Raw genomic sequence first — 17,902 nt, 5'->3', positions numbered from 1 at the left:
CAAAAAACTGTCCATTTCAAAAAAAATTCAAACATACCATCATCACCCTCCCTCCTTTGCCTAACGGTTCTTACGCCAGCCTGTCACCCTCCCTCCTTTGCCTATGGTACTACGCCAGCCTGTCACCCTCGGATTTAAAAGTTTAAGGAAAACTGCATATAATATCTGCCATTAAATTCAAATGTATGTTAGAGAAGCGGCCTTTGTTAAACGAGGAGAGAGCGGCATTGGGCAGTGGAGATATTTTTGGTGTTTGTTTGCGAGTAATCCATTGAACTTGTTTTTCTCTCTTCTCTTGTCTTGTGTTGTGTCGTGTTAGGCATGGCCATGTCTATTGTTTTGTTCTGAATTGTTTCGTATTGCTGTGTTGTGATTTTTTTCACTGTTCTAGTATTTTATTTTTTCCCTGTGTTATTTTTTTTGATTCTGAATTTTGTTGGCAAGTATGAAGGTTCTTTTGGTTTTTAGAGTGAGGGTTATTTTATATTTTGTTGGGTTTTGATATGTGAGAGGAGGATATGAAGCTATGATACGAAGTAGGATGAAATTAGCAGATTGAAAGAAGAGGTAATCTATGTTTCATTACTCATGCATGTATTCTGTAACAATTATGTTCCAGCGGCAGAGTTTACGGGCCTGATCTATGTTTGAATTGTAATAATATATGTATTCTGTAATAAATGTGTAAGGTATTTTAATCCAGGGGCAGAGTTCCAGGTCTGGAGGAGAATCAGAGCCAGAGTTTTCGGGCCAGAGGAGAAAGAGCCAGAACTTTCGGGCCAGAGGAGAAAACACGGAGGCGGGGTTTTAGGGCAGCGGAAATATTTCTGTTAGCGAACCCAGCCCTGATCCTAACAGCAGAAACAGAATTTCGCTGTTGCAAGTAAGCTTTTAATTTCTGCAACTAGTTTTTAAAGAAGGTATAGTATTTGACCTCAAGTTTACATTCATAGAGTGATGATAAAGATTAAAATTCATGGGTATACCAAATTTAAAATGAACCTGTGTTTATTTTTTACTTTCTTAGTTTTTGTTAAGTATTTAGGAAATTATTATATTCTCCGGCCCTGGTTCTTCTGCTTTCTACCCAATTGCATTGGAACATAATTTCTCTATTGCTACCCTTTTGCATTTGAACATAATACATCAGGCGTTAGCAGGGGTAGGGTATCGGGGAGGGCAATCCGCTTCCAGCTGCAGGGGAGTCCCTTGTCATGCTTTACAGACAATTCCATTAAACCCTTCGTTGTTCAGGTAGTGATTTGGCTTTACCTGATTGATTATGTGGAGTGGATCCCCTTATTTAGGGTTTGTTTCTTATGCTCTGTACATAAGGAGTTTTTGGAACTGCATTTCTCTCTATGTATTTGTTTGCATGAATTACTCCTCCTACTGTTGGGCAAACGAGTGAAGCAATAGAATATACAACAACTGCCATTCATGTTGCTTCTCTACTAGCTACCCTTGCTTCTTTCGTTCCTGGCGCATTAGCTTATTTTGTGGCTGGTCCTGGATGGTGTCGACGGGGTTGATTCTATATTGCGGAGCCCCTTGTCCTGCTTCAGCTAAAATATTGATCACTTAAGTGAATTTTAGCATAAATTTAACCCTATCAGCTAGGATCCAATAAATTAATTATATGAAGTAAAAGCTGATGAACCTGAATCAGCTAGGACCTAGGTACATATGGGCATAACCTTTTCACTGAGAAGACTGGTTTTCCTCGTGAAGACCTTGGCAACTATTTGGGGTTGAGATTATAGTGGGGCATTACCGATCCCCCTTATACCCTGTATTTCACTTCAATAGTGGACAACTTTGTTCGCAGCTCTTGTTATTGGATAAGAAAATCCACTTTCTGAGGCTGTAGGTGTTGTACTGAAGGCCCTTGATATGACATTAGGCATTAAAGCATAATTTAGAGGCCAATTGAAAGAGTTGGGTGCAATATGAGAGCCTGTGGCGACCTAAGGAAATATTTTAAACCCAGATTCGTGGCTGACCTTAACGGGTTTTGTGTCATCAGAAGGCCACAGAGCTGGCAAGTGTATTGGGTCAGGGTTTATCACCGAGATCCACAGTGCGTCGCATGGAGAAATTCTTTTGCTGATCCACAAACTTTTGTGTGATGCTATACATCAATTCATGTAAGCCGAAGAAGATTAGAGCACGTCTCAGTTTCCCTCATAGTTTTTTAATCTATATAACCATAAACAAATGATTGGTTGTGAGAATATCTGATGAGACCTGTTGTTGTACAACGGTCATTACCTTTGGCCGGTGAGAGGTTGCACTACAACACTATTCCTAGACTTTAGATGAGACATAGATACGAATAAGAAGTTGCATCACCAATATCGAATCTCAAGAAGTTGCATCACCAATATCGAACTTCCTTTGTCTTACTTACTGCCAGGTCTAAGGGCATCCAAGAAATAAAAAAAACTGGTTATGGGACATGATATTCTTCTCAATCTCTATCCCAGTCACAAATATCTGAATCCTAATCTTCATCACCAGTTTTTGGGATTGCATCTCTCTGTATGTTTTTGTTTGGATTAACTGCATCAACTACTTGCTCCACTGCAAGAAACTCATAATCTTCACCACTAGGTCTTGGAACTGCATCTTTGTGTATGTATTTGTTTGGATTAATTGCATGAACTACTTATCCTACTGCAAGGTAAACCACTGAAGCAACAGAGTATACAACAAGCTCTGGTTCCAGTTTCTTATTCTTTCTGTTTTTTCAGCTTGTTGTGTTCAGCTCGTTGCCTTCAACACGATTCCTGCAGTTTAGATGAAATGTCAATGGTGTAATTACAGGATCCTAAACGAAGAGATTTTCGAATGAAATCATAATATATTATCTAGTGATTTGCTAGTGAAATCATAATATATTATCTTTGTTTTTTAAAGAGTAATATATTTCCTAATATAGTAGTTGTTTTAAAGAGTAACTAACTAAATAAAGTGCATATAAAATCAATAGGTCTCATCTTAAAATAAACTACATATAAAATCAATAGGTCTTACCCTCTACAGCTGATTCAGCTGGATTTTGATTTATTTACTCTCTGGACTGTACAAAAGTTGACCATCAGCTTTCTATTTCAGATTATTGCTTTTTCATGTTTTTTCTGGGACAGATAGCCTCGGTTATAGGTATTTACACTTCCGTCCTTTTCCACAAGTTTCTTCATATAGCAGAGAGACATTTCATATGTCAAGGTCAAGGCTGTAAAACTGTTTTGAAAGCTCATCTCTCTGGACATTTCGGTTTGATCCACCAGACACTGAAATTTGTGTTACTGTACTTTAAAAATAAAAAGAGAAATGGCTTAACCCATTTGAGTTCTAGCTGAGCGTTGTTAGCAAATAGTTATTATCTTTCTTTAGCGAAGCTGCTGCTAAGTAGTGTGGTGCTGCATAGTTGTTCAACAGACACTAGCTTCCCGTTGATCCGTAATCCAGAAAAGAAGCATCACCCTAACCCCTGTTTTCTAAAAGCTAAGTCCTCCCAACGCCGTGTTTAGAAACTGGCTTTAATTCGTTCACTATATCTAGCGCCAAGCTATCGGAATTCACCTTTTTGAACCTCGGCTGCGGCTTAACAGATCGACGAGAGATTTCTTTATGGCAGGTTCGGGGCAGGCACAAAAAGGTTGGACCACATCTTTGAAAAACTTCTCATTCGCTGGTTTCGTCCAAGAAATTCTCATCTTTAGGGGGAAAAAGGCGCTTAATTCCTCATGGAATGCCATAACTAGTGTTTTTATTCACTGAGACTTGATGATTTCCATATCTTTCAATATCTGAATTGAATGCGGGTTCTCTCTCCTTAACTCACCTTAATACCCAAGCCAGTAGTCGTTTTTGTTACTGTACTTTAAAAATAAAAATACAAATGGAATGGATGATTTCTCTTTGGTAAAATCGTAAATTGTTGAGCAATTTACCACCTGTGTTGCTGTAAGTTTAGATTATCAGTATTTAAGTAATTAAGTCAAAAATCAAATAATTAGCATTTTTGGTTTAAATTGTTAAAATTTAAATTAATGTGTCTAATGAATTTATATATGTTTTTATTTGTTTATTTTTGATTCAGGGGATTTTGCAAATTTTAACCATCTAAACATTTAGATAATAAGTTTATTAAAATTCCTTATTATTAATATTTTTTTTTTGGGGTTTTATGCAGGGGAAGAAAGGATGATTCGGACTCACTCATAATACAAGGAGATGGAATGTGATATTAAATTAGTAGTAGAAAGATGGATAGGTGATTTTTCAAATTTTAACAATATATAAATTTAGATAATATGTTTATTAAAATTTCTTATTATTAATATGATTTTCTTTTTTTGTGTTCTATGCAGGGAAATAAAAGATGACTCGGGATCATAGCACAAGGAGATGGAATGTGATATTAAATTAGTAGTAGATAGATGGATATGTAATGTCATGATATATAATTTTACTTATTTACTTGTAAATCATGTTGAAGAAAAACTCAAAACTGTACCTTAATAAAATTAGTATTTTTTTTTGAGGGAGGGGGTTTTCCCTTCCCTAGTGTCCTCATCAAAACCATGGCCATGGCTATTGGTGAGGAATGTTTTGTGGGTGTGTTTTTAGAATTTTTTTTTTTTTTTCTTTCTATAATGCATGTAGTAATAATGGAAAATAATAATAATATTGTGTTTAAATATGTTGATAAAATTTGGTTGAAATTTCAATTATATTATTTTAATACTTAATTGTGAATTTAATATATATTTTTAGCTTGCCTTGAAAATCATTTCTATAATTACTTGTATTTTAACAATATGGTTTTAAATTTATAATATATGTGTTAATTAATTGATATCTAAGATAATGTTATAATTCTTTTAAATAATACAATTATTTGATAGATTGTTTCAATCAATACAATTTACAATTTTAAAAAATTTAAATGGCCCCTAATATCCCAATACATTTCAAAAATACATGACACTATGACAATAATCATAAATTCTTTACAACCCTTCTCAAACACTCTACATTTTCAAAACTCATCACAAATATTCCTTTTTAAATAAAATAAATATATTTAATTGAAAATAATATTTTAAAATTTACTCTTAAATAAATTAATTAAATATACATTTCAAAAGTTATTTTATTAGATGTTTTATGATGATAGAAGTTTAGATGCTTATTCTTGTGTTGCATATGTGTTTACTTCTTTGTTGTATTGTGTGTTTATTTGTTTGTTGTATTTTGTGTTTTCTTGAAAATCAATTTTATAATTATTTGTGTTTTAATGTTAAGGTTTTAAATTTATAATGGATGTGTTAATTAAATGATATTTCAAAATAATTTTATAATTCTTTTAAATAATACAATCATTTTGTAAACTCTTTTAATCAATACAATTTACAATTTTAACTCATAATGTCAAAATATATTTCAAAAATACATGACACTACCATAATAATCATAAATTATTTATAACCCTCATCAAACACTCTACATTTTAAAAACTCATCACATACATTCCTTTTTTTATATAACATAAATAAAATAAATATTCTTAATTGAAAATAATATTTTTAAAATTACTCATACATTCCTTTTTTTATATAACATAAATAAAATAAATATTTTTAATTGAAAATAATATTTTAAAAATTACTCTTACATAAATTTAATAAATATATATTTAGAAAGTCAATTTATTACAAGATGTTTTATGATGATAGAAGTTTAAATGTTTGTTTTTGTGTTGCATATGTGTTTACTTCTTCTTTGTTGCATTGTGTGCTTGTTTGTTTGTTGTTTTGTGTGCTTGTTTGTTTGTTGTGTTATGTATTTGTTTGTTTGTTTGTCTTTGTTATGTGTATAATTTTACACACATAATTTCATATGTAGGAATTATATTTCAAATGAGTTGAGTGTTGTATTTTAATTTATGTTGATGCTCAATTTAATAAAATATATACATCTTTTTTGCAAGTACCACTAATTGATATGTAAAAATTATATTTCAAATGAGTGGAATGTTGTGTTTTAAATGTGTATATTTCTTGTATAATGTTTTTGTTAAGTGTATTTTATTTTTACGTGTGTTTGTGCAATAATTTTATACACAATGTTATATGAGAATGTTACCTTTCAAATAAATTTATTTTTGTATTTTAATTTATACTTTGATTCAATTTTACAAATTTTAATTGGTATACATTGAGAAAATATAAATAGCCATAACAATATGATGATACATTTGAAAAATATAATCATTATGACATCATGGCTATGAATGATAAACATATGGAACATTTACACTTACAATGAGATAAATGCTTAATTCTATTAATATTGATGTTCCATTTAATAGTATTTGTATTTTGATTTTGTATTATATGTTTGTTATTAATTGTATTATTACGTGTTTGTATATTTCTAATAATTTTATGTATACATAAAATCATATGCAAAAAGCTACATGTTGTATTTTGATTTATATTGATATTTAATTTAATAAAATTATTTCATGTAAGAATTATTAATTAATATACATTTCAAAAATATAAATGACTATGAAATTAAATAGTATTTTAATTTTAATTTTGATTTAATTTAATAAATTTGATTTTTTTACGAGCACTATTAATAAATATATGTTTTAAATTGATTTGAATATTCTATTTAATTGACATTAATGTTCAATTTAATAATATAGTTCTTTTCCTAAATATTATCAATGAATATACATTCGGATATCTTATGATATAATTTTAAATATTTGTATTTTTTTGTATTATAAATTTGTTAATTGCATTTTTATCTTTGTGTTTGCGTTTGTATTTGCACAGTAATTTTGTGCTTACATAATATCATATGCAAGAAATTGTTTGTTGTATTATTATTTGTGTTAATATTTAATTCAATATGTTTTTTCAAGAACTATGAAGTAATATACATTTGAAAATACACAACTACGAAGTGAATTTTAATTTATATTTTGATTTAATTCAATAAATTCTAATTTTTTGTTAATTAATATACATTTAAAATGATGAATGATGTATTAAATTGATATTGATGTTGAATTCAACAATATAGATTTTTACCCAAGTATTATAAATCAATATATATATAAATATAGCATGATATAATTTTGAATATTTGTATTTTATTTTGTATTACATGTCTTTTATTATCTCATAATGGAGGCTTCTCTCATTCATGATTAAAGAAACTCTTCGTGATAAATCACATCAATGTCTTAAGATTTACGTAAAGATAATGAGATGCAACGGACACATGACTATAAAGTTAAACCTTAAATGTTGAACTTTCATTTATATTTTGGTTTAATACAATAAATTTGAATTATTTTTATTAATTAATATACATTTATAATGATTAATGGTGTATTTAATTGATATTGATTTTGAATTTAATAATATAAGTTTTTTTTCCCACATATTATCAATCATTATACATTTTAATATTTTGTAATCTAAATCTAAATATTTTTATTTTTATTTTGTATAATGTGTTTTTATTTTGTATATATTTTTGTATTTGTATGTATGTCATAATTTTATGCATACATAATATTATATGCAATAAGTTGAAAATTGTATTTTAATTTATATTGATCTTTAATTTAACAAAATTATTATTATTTAATTTATTAGGTAATATACATTATAGAAAACCTTGAAGTTAAATCTTGTAATTCATTTATATTGATCAATTTAACATAATGAATTTTTTTGTGGATCAACATTTCAATATTTTATGATATAATTCTATGTGTTTATAATTTAATACATCAAAAATATTATATATAAAAGGTTCAATATTATTTTAATTTTAAGAGCTTACATTGCCTATTGCTTTGATCTTTTCACATGATAAAGAGGCCAATAACCTGCCAAATGGCTCACTCAATGGAGCATTTATTTTGAGGGACGTCCATTATATCAGAGTCAGAGGGGACGTGCAACAGTTGTGGGGGTGGGATGGGGGTTAATGTTTATTTTGTACCAATTCTAACATTGAGAGTGGAGGGAGTCAAGAATGCCTTAGATCCCTATCGAGATCTATCAATGAAGCACTTAGATTAGGATCATGATTAGCCAAATGATTAGCCAATTTATTTCCCTCCTCACGAACATGAGAGAGGAGGGTGGTAGGAACTTGAATTAGGAGCTCTAGTATGTTTGTTCCTTGAGCTCCCAATCTCAAGTTATTGGTTGCTTGGGATGGGTTAGAACTGCATTGGATTCTTTGAAATATGTTTATTATTTTTTTCAAATTTCCCTCCATGATGAACTTGGAGTAACACTTTCCTATGGCCATGAAGAGGCCTTATTAAAGTGCTTAAATTTCTGAAACATTGTTGGTAGTGTGAATGATTTCTCCCACATATAAGTGAGTGATTTAAATGTGTGCATTGTCTAAGAAATCTCCATAGCTAGTTCGACCTAGATTCCCTTTAGAGGCATCATCAAAATTTTGTTTGATAAAGTCAATGTGAGGGGGAGGCCAAATAGGTAGGGCTAGAGGGAGAGGGGGGGTGGGGGGGGGGGGTGGGGGGGGGGGGGGCGCGGGGTGAGAGGGAGGGGGCTAAAGCTTATTTTGTCCTAATTCTAACATTGAGAGAGGAGGGAGTCAAGAATGCCTTGCTCCCTATCCAGATATATCAATGAAGCACTTAGATTGGGGTCATGATTAGGCAAATGGTTAGCCAATTTATTTCCCTCCTAACGAACATGAGAGAGGAGGGTGGCAGGAATTTGAATTAGGAGCTCTACTATGTTTGTTACTTGAGCTCCCAATCTCAAGTTATTGGTTGCTCGGGATGGGTTAGAACCACGTTGGATTCTTTGAAATATTTTTATTATTGTTTTCAAATTTCCCTCTATGATGAACTTGGAGTAACACTCTCCTATGGCCATGAAGAGGCCTTATTCAAGTGCTTAAATTTCTGAAACAATGTTGGTAGTGTGAACGATTACTCCCACATATATGGGAGTGATTTGAATGTGTCCTAATTCCAACATTGAGAGAGGAGGGAGTCAAGAATGCCTTGCTCCCTATCCAAATCTATCAATGAATCAATTTAGATTGGGGTCATTATTAGGCAGATGGTTAGCCAATTTATTTCCCTCACAAACATGAGAGAGGAAGGTGGTGGGAATTTGATTTAGGAGCTCTACTATGTTTGTTACTTGAACTCCCAATCTCAAGTTATTGGCTGCTTGGGATGGGTTAGAACCACATTGGATTCTTTGAAATATCTTTATTATTGTTTTCAATTTTCCCTCCACGATGAACTTGGAGTAACACTTTCCTATGGCCATGAAGAGGCCTTGTTCAGGTGCTTAAATTTGTGAAACAATGTTGGTAGTGTGAACGATTACTCCCACATATATGTGAGTGATTTGAATGCGTCCTAATTCTCACATTAAGAGAGGAGGGAGTCAAGAATGCCTTGATCCCTATCCAGATATATCAATGAAGCACTTAGATTGGGGTCATGATTAGCCAGATGGTTAGTCAATTTATTTCCCTCCTGATGAACATGAGAGAGGAGGGTGGTAGGAATTTGAATTAGGAGCTCTAGTATGTTTGTTACTCGAGCTCCCAATCTCAAGTTATTGGTTTCTTGGGATGGGTTAGAACCACATTGGATTCTTTGAAATATGTTTATTATTTTTTTCAAATTTCCCTCCATGATGAACTTGGAGTAACACTTTCTTATGGCCATGAAGCGGCCTTATTCAAGTGCTTAAATTTTTGAAACAATGTTGGTAGTGTGAATGATTTCTCCCACATATATGTGAGTGATTTGAATGTGTGCATTGTCTAAGAAATCTCCATAGCTAGTTAGACCAAAATTCCCTTTAGAGGTATCATCAAAATTATGTTTGATGAAGTCAATGTGAGGGGGAGACCAATAGGTAACGCTAGAGGGAGAGGAGGGGGGAGGTGAAAAGACACAAGAGGAGAGATGAGGAGAGAATGCCAAGGAGGAGAGGATAATATTTCAGTATGATTACAAACCCAATCCTTATCAACCCAAGAAAGAAAAATATTTGATTTCCTTGGGTTGTTGAGAATAATTTGTTAAAGATTGTGAAAAGAGATAGTGTTGTTTTTGAAAACTATTTCTCTTTTGGAGTGTTCTAGAGAAGGAAACGTGGGAGCTTGTACCAAAATTTATTGTGATGGGATTAATAAAGGAAGAGGCTAAACATGAATGCAAAGTAGAGGTGATACTGTTAGGATTGCGATCAGATTGATGGAATAGGATGGAAATATTGTGTAAGAGGGAAGCAATGTAACTATTGTTGTTGAAGAGGTGATTACTAGATTTAAAATTAGAGAGGTTGAGGGAGTAGGTTGAAATTTCATAGAATCCATGAGGTTGAATCTTGTCCCAAGTAAGAGTTTTGTTCCAAAATAAAATATATAAGAAGAGGGCAGTTTTAGGTCAATGTCTGAGATACCATAGCTTTTCCCACATGCTACAATATTCATTTGGATTATTAGGGGAAAGGAGGCTACAAGCTTATGAGAGGCTGAAATTTCCTTTATGTTAGCGTACACAATGAAGAATATATGTTCCTCCTTTAACAATATTTTTTTGATCAACTAGAATAGGAACCCAACTCTAACAAATTGGTACAATCTATTCAGCTGCATCACTAAGAAGAATGAGAGGAAGAAGAGCCATAGTAGTAAAAAAAAAGGTTAGTCCTTGGGCAAGAAGAGAGTATTTGATAGGATTGAGATGATTTTTATAGGACAATTTTAGCCATTAGTGCCAATAATCCTCTGAGAATAACATGCTTTAACCATTTCTTACTTCCCAAAAGATACACTCTTTGATGATATTTTGTGTTCCCAGGAAAAATTCAAAATACGTGAACCTTTGATATTACCTATCAATTAGAGTTGTAATTCTTGAATGCTTGGGGTGTATTTGTGTCTCCACATCTTACACGAGAGGGCTTATGGATTATTGATCAATATCTACCATTTTTTTGTGTTGAGTGCTTTACTAAGTGTTTTTGGATCTCTTGGTACAAATCCACCTTCAAGCTTTGGTTGGCAAAGTTCGTCCCATGTAGTGAGAGCCCACATTTTTTTCTCTCTCAGCACCCAACAAGTGGAAGAATCGCTAAATGTTTTGTATATTTTTAGAATGACCTTTAGAGAAGAGAAAATGGATAAGAGATAAATAGGTAAGGATTGAAGAATTGATTGGAGGAGGGTGAAGCACCCTGCCAAATTTAATAAGTAGAAGGTCCAGCAGGAAAGATGAGCCTCAAATTTTTGAAGAAGATTCTCCCAAGTGATTTTCCTAAGAGGGTAGTTAGTGAGAGAGACACCGAGATATTTGGCCAAAATGAAGCTCTTTTGAAAACTAAGAGGCCTAAACATGTGAGTTTGAATAACCCGTGGAGTGTTGAAGAAAAATATTTGGGATTTGGCTAAGTTAATGGAAGTTCTAGATGAATTAGAGTATGTAGTAAGGATGCGATTTAAGGTTGCCACTTCCTTGACAGTGGGAGTGCCCATTAGCAAAGTGTCATCCAAAAATTGATGATGAGTGGAAGAATGACTTGAAGATCTATTGGGAACGGGTTCCCCCAAGAGGAGTTTTGGGGCTAAAATCCCATGTCTTGGGACAAGTTTGTAATAAAGTTGTAAAGTCTCCACATTTTGTGGTTGCGGAGCGTGAAGGTGTCAAGATTCATAAAGGGTTGTTCGTCCTTATTTTTTAAAGTGTCAAGTCGGTTGTAGAGATCTACCCATGGTCTGCTAGGTAAGTAATCTCTAGGCAGTTAGACAATAATGAAGCTTTGGAAGTTTTGGTAGAGAAGTCTAAGTGTTTTGGGTCTTAGCGTAGGTAGAGGCTCTGCAGCTGAGTGCATAGAGGCCTAGGGTGGAAGTTCGCAGCTAAGTGCATGGACCCCTACAACTATGTTCGTAGGGTGGATAGAATTTGTATTATGCTGGAAGATATCAATAAAGAGAAGTATTTTGCAATTACTATGTATTTAGTCTCTGTTAATGCATATGATTATATTGCATTTTGGGTTTATTTTACACTGTTTATTTGATGTGCGAATGTATGTGATTATATCTGTTAATTGAATGCAAGTAAAGATATTAGTTTACATGACATTAACTGTAATTGATCAGTAAGATTAAAACACTTGAGATAACTTGGGAACCTATACAATACATTGCCATAGCTTTGCAAAAGTACATGAACCGTAGGTTAGGGCTGCGGGAAGGTCAATCATACTCCTTCATGGAGGTACTAAAGGGTGGAATAGAGGGTATATTGATAGAGCCCTAAGACTTAGCGACCTGCGCAAAATCAGGGGAAAGGGGTATAAACCGACATCATGACCATCTTAGGGTGTAGAAACTTGGTTCCAACATCCCTCCATAATGCTTCGGTTTTTAGAGTGAGGGTTATTTTATATTTTGTTGGGTTTTGATATGTGAGAGGAGGATATGAAGCTATGATACGAAGTAGGATGAAATTAGCAGATTGAAAGAAGAGGTAATCTATGTTTCATTACTCATGCATGTATTCTGTAACAATTATGTTCCAGCGGCAGAGTTTACGGGCCTGATCTATGTTTGAATTGTAATAATATATGTATTCTGTAATAAATGTGTAAGGTATTTTAATCCAGGGGCAGAGTTCCAGGTCTGGAGGAGAATCAGAGCCAGAGTTTTCGGGCCAGAGGAGAAAGAGCCAGAACTTTCGGGCCAGAGGAGAAAACACGGAGGCGGGGTTTTAGGGCAGAGGAAATATTTCTGTTAGCGAACCCAGCCCTGATCCTAACAGCAGAAACAGAATTTTGCTGTTGCAAGTAAGCTTTTAATTTCTGCAACTAGTTTTTAAAGAAGGTATAGTATTTGACCTCAAGTTTACATTTATAGAGTGATGATAAAGATTAAAATTCATGGGTATACCAAATTTAAAATGAACCTGTGTTTATTTTTTACTTTCTTAGTTTTTGTTAAGTATTTAGGAAATTATTATATTCCCCGGCCGTGGTTCTTCAGCTTTCTACCCAATTGCATTGGAACATAATTTCTCTATTGCTACCCTTTTGCATTTGAACATAATACATCAGGCGTTAGCAGGGGTAGGGTATCGGGGAGGCCAATCCGCTTCCAGCTGCAGGGGGAGTCCCTTGTCATGCTTTACAGACAATTCCATTAAACCCTTCGTTGTTCAGGTAGTGATTTGGCTTTACCTGATTGATTATGTGGAGTGGAGTGCTCCCCTTATTTAGGGTTTGTTTCTTATGCTCTGTACATAAGGAGTTTTTGGAACTGCATTTCTCTCTATGTATTTGTTTGCATGAACTACTCCTCCTACTGTTGGGCAAACCAGTGAAGCAATAGAATATACAACAAGTGCCATTCATGTTGCTTCTCTACTAGCTACCCTTGCTTCTTTCGTTCCTGGCACATTAGCTTATTTTGTGGCTGGTCCTGGATGGTGCCGACGGGGTTGATTCTATGTTGCGGAGCCCCTTGTCCTGCTTCAGCTAAAATATTGATGACTTAAGTGAATTTTAGCATAACTTTAAATCTATCAGCTAGGATCGAATAAATTAATTATATGAAGTAAAAGCTGATGAACCTGAATCAGCTAGGACCTAGGTACATATGGGCATAACCTTTTCACTAAGAAGACTGGTTTTCCTGGTGAAGACCTTGGCAACTATTTGGGGTTGAGATTATAGTGGGGCATTAACGATCCCCCTTATATCCTGTATTTCACTTCAATAGTGGACAATTTTGTTCGCAGCTCTTGTTATTGGATAAGAAAATCCACTTTCTGAGGCTGTAGGTGTTGCACTGAAGGCCCTTGATATGACATTAGGCATTAAAGCATAATTTAGAGGCCAATTGAAAGAGTTGGGTGCAATATGAGATTAGTGGCTATGAAATCCCTTGGTGTGCCATTTCCTGTGGCACACCAAGGAAATATTTTAAACCCAGATTCGTGGCTGACCTTAACGAGTTTGTGTCATCAGAAGGCCACAGAGCTGGCAAGTGTATTGGGTCAGGGTTTATCACCGAGATCCACAGTGCGTCGCATGGAGAAATTCTTTTGCTGAAGCAGTGCATAGCATCCACAAACTTTTGTGTGATGCTATACATCAATTCATGTAAGCCGAAGAAGATTAGAGCACGTCTCAGTTTCCCTCATAGTTTTTGAATCTATATAACCATAAACAAATGATTGGTTGTGAGAATATCTGATAAGACCTGTTGTTGTACAACGGTCATTACCTTTGGCCGGTGAGAGGTTGCACTACAACACTATTCCTAGACTTTAGATGAGACATAGATACGAATAAGAAGTTGCATCACCAATATCGAATCTCAAGAAGTTGCATCACCAATATCGGACTTCCTTTGTCTTACTTACTGCCAGGTCTAAGGGCATCCAAGAAATAAAAAAACTGGTTATGGGACATGATATTCTTCTCAATCTCTATCCCAGTCACAAACATCTGAATCCTAATCTTCATCACCAGTTTTTGGGATTGCATCTCTCTGTATGTTTTTGTTTGGATTAACTGCATCAACTACTTGCTCCACTGCAAGAAACTCATAATCTTCACCACTAGGTCTTGGAACTGCATCTTTGTGTATGTATTTGTTTGGATTAATTGCATGAACTACTTATCCTACTGCAAGGTAAACCACTGAAGCAACAGAGTATACAACAAGCTCTGGTTCCAGTTTCTTATTCTTTCTGTTTTTTCAACTTGTTGTGTTCAGCTCGTTGCCTTCAACACGATTCCTGCAGTTTAGATGAAATGTCAATGGTGTAATTACAGGTTCCTAAACGAAGAGATTTTCGAATGAAATCATAATATATTATCTTTGTTTTTTAAAGAGTAATATATTTCCTAATATAGTAGTTGTTTTAAAGAGTAACTAACTAAATAAAGTGCATATAAAATCAATAGGTCTCATCTTAAAATAAACTACATATAAAATCAATAGGTCTTACCCTCTACAGCTGATTCAGCTGGATTTTGATTTATTTACTCTCTGGACTGTACAAAAGTTGACCATCAGCTTTCTATTTCAGATTATTGCTTTTTCATGTTTTTTCTGGGACAGATAGCCTCGGTTATAGGTATTTACACTTCCGTCCTTTTCCACAAGTTTCTTCATATAGCAGACAGACATTTCATATGTCAAGGTCAAGGCTGTAAAACTGTTTTGAAAGCTCATCTCTCTGGACATTTCGGTTTGATCCACCAGACACTGAAATTTTTGTTACTGTACTTTAAAAATAAAAAGAGAAATGGCTTAACCCATTTCTCTTGATCAACTTTATCCAAAAACTAAGTCCTCCCAACGCCGTGTTTAGAAACTGGCTTTAATTCGCTCACTATATCTAGCGCCAAGCTATCGGAATTCACCTTTTTGAACCTCGGCTGCGGCTTAACAGATCGACGAGAGATTTCTTTATGGCAGGTTCGGGGCAGGCACAAAAAGGTTGGACCACATCTTTGAAAAACTTCTCATTCGCTGGTTTCGTCCAAGAAATTCTCATCTTTAGGGGGAAAAAGGCGCTTAATTCCTCATGGAATGCCATAACTAGTGTTTTTATTCACTGAGACTTGATGATTTCCATATCTTTCAATATCTGAATTGAATGCGGGTTCTCTCTCCTTAACTAACCTTAATACCCAAGCCAGTAGTCGTTTTTGTTACTGTACTTTAAAAATAAAAATACAAATGGAATGGACGATTTCTCTCTTTGGTAAAAAAAATCAATAGGTTTTACCTAATGTAGCCAGACGGGTATTGTTGAGCAATTTACCACCTATGTTACTGTAGGTTTAGATTATCTGTATTTAAGTAATTAAGTCAAAAATCAAATAAAGATATGAATAGCTATTAGCATTTTTGGTTTAAATTGTTAAAATTTAAATTAATGTGTCTAATGAATCTATATATGTTTTTATTTGTTTATTTTTGATTTAGGGGATTTTGCAAATCTTAACCCTATAAAAATTTAGATAATAAGTTTATTAAAATTCCTTATTATTAATATTTTTTTCTTTTTTGGGTTTTATGCAGGGGAATAAAAGATGATCCGGACTCACTCATAATACAAGGAGATGGAATGTGATATTAAATTAGTAGTAGAAAGATGGATAGGTGATTTTTCAAATTTTAACAATATATAAATTTTGATAATATGTTTATTAAAATTTCTTATTATTAATATGATTTTCTTTTTTTGTGTTCTATGCAGGAAAATAAAAGATGACTCGGGATCATAGCACAAGGAGATGGAATGTGATATTAAATTAGTAGTAGATAGATGGATATGTAATGTCATGATATATAATTTTACTTATTTACTTGTAAATCATGTTGAAGAAGAACTCAAAACTGTACCTTAATAAAATTAGTATTTATTTTTGAGGGAGGGGGTTTTCCCTTCCCTAGTGTCCTCATCAAAACCATGGCCATGGCTATTGGTGAGGAATGTTTTGTGGGTGTGTTTTTAGAATTTTTTTTTATTTTTTTTCTTTCTATAATGCATGTAGTAATAATGGAAAATAATAATAATATTGTGTTTAAATATGTTGATAAAATTTGGTTGAAATTTCAATTATATTATTTTAATACTTAATTGTGAATTTAATATATATTTTTAGCTTGTCTTGAAAATCATTTCTATAATTACTTGTATTTTAACAATATGGTTTTAAATTTATAATATATGTGTTAATTAATTGATATCTAAGATAATGTTATAATTCTTTTAAATAATACAATTATTTTATACACTGTTTCAATCAATACAATTTACAATTTTCAAAAATTTAAATGGCCCCTAATATCCCAATACATTTCAAAAATACATGACACTATGACAATAATCATAAATTCTTTACAACCCTTATCAAACACTCTACATTTTCAAAACTCATCACAAATATTCCTTTTTAAATAAAATAAATATATTTAATTGAAAATAATATTTTAAAATTTACTCTTAAATAAATTAATTAAATATACATTTTAAAAGTTATTTTATTAGATGTTTTATGATGATAGAAGTTTAGATGCTTATTCTTGTGTTGCATATGTGTTTACTTCTTTGTTGTATTGTGTGTTTATTTGTTTGTTGTATTTTGTGTTTTCTTGAAAATCAATTTTATAATTATTTGTGTTTTAATGTTAAGGTTTTAAATTTATAATGGATGTGTTAATTAAATGATATTTCAAAATAATTTTATAATTCTTTTAAATAATACAATCATTTTGTAAACTCTTTTAATCAATACAATTTACAATTTTAACTCATAATGTCACAATATATTTCAAAAATACATGACACTACCATAATAATCATAAATTATTTATAACCCTCATCAAACACTCTACATTTTAAAAACTCATCACATACATTCCTTTTTTTATATAACATAAATAAAATAAATATTCTTAATTGAAAATAATATTTTAAAAATTACTCTTACATAAATTTAATGAATATATATTTAAAAAGTTAATTTATTACAATATGTTTTATGATGATAGAAGTTTAAATGTTTGTTTCTGTGTTGCATATGTGTTTACTTCTTCTTTGTTGCATTGTGTACTTGTTTGTTTGTTGTTTTGTGTGCTTGTTTGTTTGTTTGTTTTTGTTATGTGTATAATTTCACACACATAATATCATATGTAGGAATTATATTTCAAATGAGTTGAGTGTTGTATTTTAATTTATGTTGATGTTCAATTTAATAAAATATATACATCTTTTTTGCAAGTACCACTAATTGATATGTAAAAATTATATTTCAAATGAGTGGAATGT

At 32.5% G+C, this 17,902-nt stretch overlaps 1 long non-coding RNA gene across 3 annotated transcripts; it reads left to right on the top strand.

The window, feature by feature from the left end:
* The first annotated feature begins 227 nt into the window (after nt 1-227).
* LOC149232846 (uncharacterized) lies at nt 228-16,444 on the top strand. 3 transcript variants are annotated; one of them, XR_016247577.1, is made up of 4 exons: nt 228-567; nt 704-883; nt 16,150-16,230; nt 16,328-16,444. It is a non-coding gene; the product is annotated as an uncharacterized LOC149232846 (long non-coding RNA). The 3 variants fall into 3 exon arrangements; XR_016247576.1 differs by lacking the exons at nt 228-567; nt 704-883 and adding exons at nt 12,485-12,583; nt 12,720-12,899; XR_016247578.1 differs by lacking the exons at nt 228-567; nt 704-883 and adding exons at nt 12,486-12,583; nt 12,706-12,899.
* The last annotated feature ends 1,458 nt before the right edge of the window (nt 16,445-17,902 follow it).

Source organism: Pinus tabuliformis, chromosome J, assembly GCF_031772625.1.
Source record: "Pinus tabuliformis cultivar Carrire ecotype Pingquan chromosome J, CPIR1, whole genome shotgun sequence".
NCBI lineage: Eukaryota > Viridiplantae > Streptophyta > Pinopsida > Pinales > Pinaceae > Pinus > Pinus tabuliformis.
Note: the sequence above shows the minus strand (reverse complement) of the source record. Positions and strands in the feature narration are given on the sequence as shown.